Here is a 6,749-nt window from a genome sequence, read left to right on the forward strand (position 1 = left end):
ACTTTAGTCTTTGCAACTTTACAGATCTTCTTTATGCACCAAGAGCTTGTAACACTCCAAAGAGAAAGGAAAAATTTAAATCGCATCATATGACCCCTTTAAAGCAGCCAAAATAACCTAATAACCAGCTGCTGTGATGTCTGTTCATCAAAGAACAAAAGAAAAAAGACAAAAACAATCACTTCTGTAGCTTTAAGGATTTGTCTACATTTAATTTAGAATTTGGTGTTTGATAACTTTATCAATTTCTCTACATTTAATTTTCTACTTGCTGAAGGGCACTGGGTAAATATATGACATTTATTATAATGGGTTTATGTGAAGATTGTTTTAAGTTCACTTAAATTAGAAGTTGTTGTTTTTTAAAGTCTAATAAATGTTAAAATTGATAGCTCTCAATTATACTCTAATGTTGAATGGCTATACTCAATGGTTAAATTATTATTTTTTTAAATCCTAGAGACATCAGTATTATTTAAGGGTGCTCCGATCAGGATTTTTGAGGCCGATCACAGAAAGCAGTATCTGCCGATACCAGTGTTTTTTACATTCCACTTGCACCTGAGCCTTTTGCAGCTTCTCGTGCATGGCAAAGCAGTCATGATAAATGCAAAACTTAAAAAAATGCTGCCTAGTAATCATTTTAGGCTTCCAGCATTTCTCTAGCATTAACCATTATTGTCCATTATGACAGTAGCAACACGGTCTCGGTTCTCAAGCAAACAAAGGTCCCATCTAAGTTGTGCATGAGCTCGCTTTTATATGAAGTCATCTTAACAACCACTTATGACGTTACAAAACCGGTTTGCGATCTTTACATTAAATGACTTAGCTTGTCTTACAAGACCAAAACTTGATTACTTTATATTGTGTTCAGTATTTTAAATAAAATAAAGGGATCACTTGACCAGCTAGTCAAGAATGAGATTCTGCACAAATTAAATTTTGTAATGGCTGTGTTATAAATACAACAAAAGCACTCAGCCTATTGAACACAACAGCTGTAGATATTATTAATGAAGCAGTCGGATCGGGATTCAGTGGCTAAAACAAATGGAATTATGTACCTTTGATATTAAAGCGGTGGTTCGCTGGTTTTTTTCTAGGCTTGATTGTGTTTATGGGGTGCAGTCTAACATGTGTTAATGCTTCTTTTTAAAAAAAAAAAAACGCATTATTTTTCACATAATTTACCTTTATTCCTCATCGCTCTGTCCCTTCTGAGAAACAGGCTGATCTTTTCCTGTTTTTATGCCTATGTTTTTTGTTGTCTCATACTTTTAGATATGCTGTTATTTGTAAATGCTACTGCTTATGTTAGCTTTTAATATACGGCTTTATCCTGATTAAAGCTTTAATACAGTACGGCAACTGCACGTGCGTCCATGTATAACGCTTCTCATAGCTATGTGAAAATTTGATTTTGAAACCTGTGAATCCATTAGAATTGTTAGAAGACAAGATTAATTTATGAATAGATTTTTACATGCACCTCTGGTTTTCTCTTCCTCTTCTCTAAAGCAGCACAGCATTGCCTCGCCCCCTTTGCTGCCTTTTCCCGAGGGCGGGGTTTATCTGGGTTTGTGATGTCATGAACCCGGGAAGTAACTCATTGTAGTCCCTACCAGCCGTTTTTGTAGGCATTAAACCACCAGAATTTTAAAAGACGATATCTCCGTTTGCATTGAACTTTCAGCTTCGCAACTTTGCAGATATCGTTTATGCTCAAACAGCAACATTACACACTAACTAACGTTAAAAAAGTGAAATCACAATCAACCACCCCTTTTTAACAGTCATTAGGACATGCTATCCCATTTGCGACGCACGCTAAATTGCTCTGTTTCTCATTAAGACACTGTGGGGGAGGTTTCTAATCCATAACACAAGGACAGTGAATACTGCAAACAATATCCACACACACATACTCAAAGAAAAGGCCATTACCTCTCTCCGGGAGCGATTTCTCTTGCTGCCTTTGCCCTCACGGCTTTTTTTGGCTTTCTTCTTCTTTTTCACCTTTGGGGCATCATTTTCTGATAACTCCTCGTCCAGGTCATCCTCGTCTGTGGAACACACACAAATAATGTTTTATTAATTAATTAAATTATTTTGATTTTAAGAAATTATACATTTTTTTTATTTATTATTTTAATTGTTTTTTATTATTTATTATTTAATTAATTAATTTTATATTTATCTGAATTATTTTTCCTTTGACAAATTACTTTGTCCCCAGTCATTCAGATAAGTATTATTGGATGAATATTAATAAAAAATAATGCTTACACACATTGCACTGAGAGAGAAATACCTACTTATTTTAATATTTTATACTCAAAGTTTCAGTCTGTATATTTAGTTGAAGATTTAGTCTATATATTCGGTATATTCATTATGAAATTTCTACTGATCTGATTTTCCTCATTTTCAGGCCTGGAAATTACTATTTTAAAAGTAAAATAAATAAATAAAAAATAAAATTCATGAGCATGTGAACCCTGTAATTAGAAAAAATCTGCTCAGATTAATCTAATCAATCATTCATTCCATTCGTTGACTTTCACATTTAATCTAATAATAGGAGAGCAAAAAAATTGTCATCTACAAATCTACTTTAGTCATTTGATCTGGGTTGGTTGAAAATCATCTGGGGCACTATAAATTGAGAAATTATGTCAATTAGGCTACTATCTCACAGTTATACAGGAAGACCAAAAAATCTCATATATAAATTGAGCCTGAGCATTATAATCAGATACAATATTAGTAATTTTTGGTAACAGGATTGCAAATACTGAATCTGAGGACAAAGTTGCATATAGCACTGATTTTACCATCTCTGTTTAGGGAAGTCACATGGCACTGTTGTTATTATTATTATTCTGTCAGTCCTTGACTAAATTTTCCCATGGACGACAGTAATCTGATAAGATCTTAATGGACTTGCCTCAGATTTTATTATGAAAACAATATACTGGCTTTTCTCCAGGTACCACAGTGTATTAATATAGAAGCCTCATTGATTTGACTAACCACCAAATACACTACATTATGAACACACAACACATTTGAAATCATAATTTCCTTCCTAAACTTTTTAAATTCATCTTACATTCTGTTTTACATATTTAGTAAGGCAAAAATACGAAAACACACCAAGTATTTTGCTCCATTCAACACACCGAATGCCGGGCAAAGCCCCCCTTTAACCATTTCCCTGAAAAAACTGGCGTCACATCCGATTCCTGCACATGTTGATGTGCAAAATCAAAATATTAAACTTAAAATCGACGGTTACAGTTATTTCACACGCAAAACAGCATTTTTTGAGATTGAACGCCACAGGCCGACAGCGCGCGAACAGCCAGAGCGCGAGAACACAGAAAATCCTCGCGCGTCAAACTCGCACGCGACTGTTACCGGTAGGCCGCTAAGCACCGATGCCAGTACAACAACATAACACATCTAATGTTACTACAACACCATTACTACTGCTCAATAAGCTCTCCGTCTTGCTTAAATGTACGTTTTGTGGCATGTTTGACAAATATGAAGGCATACTATTTGAGTGTGACGGTAAAAATAGCAGGTAAGTCGACGGTTAGCCACGTTAAAAAAACCGGCAACACAAAGCGCTGTCGAAAACACTGTCAGTTTGGGTGATAAAATGCAAAAGTATAAGGTGAATTTCTCATTCAAATTATTATTTTAGTTTACCGTGTTTCTTAAAAAAAAACTATCTAGAATCAACCCCGCTTGTTGTTTCGTTTGTCGATTAGCCACTGCTTCGTCGAATAAATTAAGTTTTACACCAATAAACTCCAACCGAGAACATTAAATACGTCACGACTAATCCGTTTAAACATTAAATGTGTCTACATTTCATCCATATATGCAATAAAGAACATCAACACCGACAAATCCAGTGGAGTTGACCCGCATCAGTAAACGTAGATATTTTACCTTGCATCATAGACCGATGTTCAAAATCGTCTCTATCGTCCTCGCTGCCGGACATATTGTTGACTACACCAGCTAGAGAGGATTGTGGACACTTGTATGCCGATTTTCGCCTCCTCTGGTGCCTTCCTGAAGCCGGGGAGGGAGAAAATAAAAGAACCAATACAAACGGAAGTTAATAGTCACGGTAGCATGCTGATCATAATGGTCACTCCGTGCCAAGAAAAAATCCGAAAAGCGTGCAAATATATCTAACAATGGTGGACAAATAGCATTTGGTTTAATGAAACTGAAAAAAAGCATGCTTAAACTTTAAAATACGCGATTGAAACAAGTTATTTGCCCATTTAATGGGCAAATGGGGCATGTGAGTGAGGCATTAGCTTAGCAGGCTAGGGATGCTAACCTGCAACGTCTCCATAACTTTTAAGATTCCTTTAATTTTACATGCATTAAAATGTCATAAATAGTATGATTTAATAAAAACATAAGCAGAATTAATGTAATACAATGTCAAAAATTGTACTCACACAACTTGACCTGTTCCCTTTTTCAAACAAACAGCTAATTCAATCTAAGATGTCCCCACGTTGTATTGGATCCTTTTCATCAACACTTAAAAACAATTTGTAATATCCCTGTTTTTAATGAATAAGTAGTGAAAGTGTATCCAGATTATTTTATTTATTTATTTATTTTTCCCTTAGCTGTAGGATGCACACAACGTTGCAGTTTCTCCTTCTGCCACTTACACCCTTTGCATAGACACAAAGAGATCAGGGGCCAGACATCCCATAATAATCTCCCTCCCATATTCACACATACACATACATACAGACATTCACCCCTCCCCCCACCGCATAGTTACCTTGCAACATACAGACCATAATAACCCCCCCAACCAAAGACAGACCCTCTCTTCCCCATTCCACTGTGCCCTTAGCAACAGTTGCCATGGAAACAGCCACCCCCTCCCACCCCATCCCATAATAATAAACATAGTCACTGACATCCCACAATAACCATAACTCCGAAAAAAGAATGAATGGGAAATGAGCCGGAAGAGAGAGAGAGGGGAAAAAAGTCGATTAGCAACTCCTCGCCAGCCTGCTTCCTTATTACAGTTCTGTATTTACAGTAGACATTTGTGAGCATATAAAACACCATAAATAATCCAAACTTAAAGTTAGTGCTCTTCAGGCCAATTGCATTTTAGCACACAACTATTCACTACCACATGCAACCAACTTTAGTTTGTGGTCCAAAAATGAGTCCAAATAGCAGATAATACACTCTTAAAACTAAAGGTTATTTATTGGCATTGATGGTTCCATGAAGAATCTTTAGCATCCATGGAACTGTTACATTCCACAAAAGGTTTTTATAGTGGAAAATGGTTCTTTAGATTTTAAAAATGTTCTTCCTACTAAGAAATAAATGGTTATTTTAAGAACTCTTCACTGAAGCATTCTTTAGGGAACCAAAACTTGTTCTTCTGTGGCATCACTCTAAAAACCCCATTTTGGAACCTTCATTTTTAAAAGTGTAGATCTAGTTTTGGATTTGAAGTTTCAAGGTCTCATTCAAAGACGGTCTACCTCTCAAGTTCAAATCTCACATTGATAATGCTGCTATATAAGGGCTTAAAATGGAATTGGCACCATCTGTTTAAGGCCTTCAGAAGTTATAGTGTCTTGATGGGACATTGAGACATTTTGTAGTTTGTCCTCCTCATATCATCAGCATAGCTAACCTTCTGCCATCTTCACCCCGTTATCATCCACCCGGATGCAGAGAAATGACAAACACTGACGGCTCTTGACGCACATATCAAGTCCATCAAAATGCAGCAGATACAGTGGGTACGGAAAGTATTCAGACCCCCTTAAATTTTTCACTCTTTGTTATATTGCAGCCATTTGCTAAAATCATTTATGTATGTATGCACACATGTACATATATGGAAACAAATGTAATTTCTCGGGGGGGGATGGTGAGTGGTAAGCACCATATAGCATAATTACATATCAAAGAAATATAGAGATGGTCGTCATGACAACCCACTCAGGCGCACCTCTCCTCCACACTCCAAAGCACCAAATATCCAGTAATAATGTCTAAGCCAAAAGAAAACACAGACCATAATATTCTTCCTGTGCTGGCAGTTGTCATGGCAATATGCAAGAAAGAGGTGTTTCTGTGTGTGTGTGTGTGTGTGTCTTTTGGGGTGGTGGGGGGGTGTTAGGGAGGGGTTTCAGATTACCATGCATGTTAAAATGAATACCATAATACTCCTTTTACACTCTCTCTCTGCTAGTTCCCTCCTCCCCCAACCCGCACCGAACTGAACGTGACTCCATAACTGGGCAAAAGAGCCACATATGGACACCATCAGAGATGGCTACTGATAAACTCTTAAGGGACATTGGATTTGACCAAAAAACGAAAGCAAACAGGTAGTGATTTCAGTGACCGTGCTTGATGTTTCTCAACTTTGCTTGTGCAACTATAGTAGGCTTCGGCTATATGAAGGCTTAGTACATTAAATATCTTTGCAAATAGTAATATTTATGCTACATGAGCATATGTTTTATGGTTTCTTCATGATTTATTATTAAAAACATGTTGCAATCTTCCTGCTTCATGAGGTAGAAATGCAAATATCATTATATCACAGGTGAATCTTCTACCACAAAGCCAGATAAAGCACCTAAATATAGAGACAAAAATGAACAGCCACGATAGTGACATTCACTCTTCCCCCTTCAAACCCAGCCCCCACCCCT

At 36.7% G+C, this 6,749-nt stretch overlaps 1 pseudogene; it reads right to left on the reverse strand.

Annotated features, from left to right (window-relative positions):
* The window catches only part of LOC107666332 (chromodomain-helicase-DNA-binding protein 4-like), a 77,831-nt pseudogene extending 73,069 nt beyond the window's left edge, over positions 1-4,762 (reverse strand).
* Between the last annotated feature and the right edge of the window lie 1,987 nt (positions 4,763-6,749).

Source organism: Sinocyclocheilus anshuiensis, unplaced genomic scaffold (genome assembly GCF_001515605.1).
Source record: "Sinocyclocheilus anshuiensis isolate Anshui unplaced genomic scaffold, SAMN03320099.WGS_v1.1 scaffold868, whole genome shotgun sequence".
NCBI lineage: Eukaryota > Metazoa > Chordata > Actinopteri > Cypriniformes > Cyprinidae > Sinocyclocheilus > Sinocyclocheilus anshuiensis.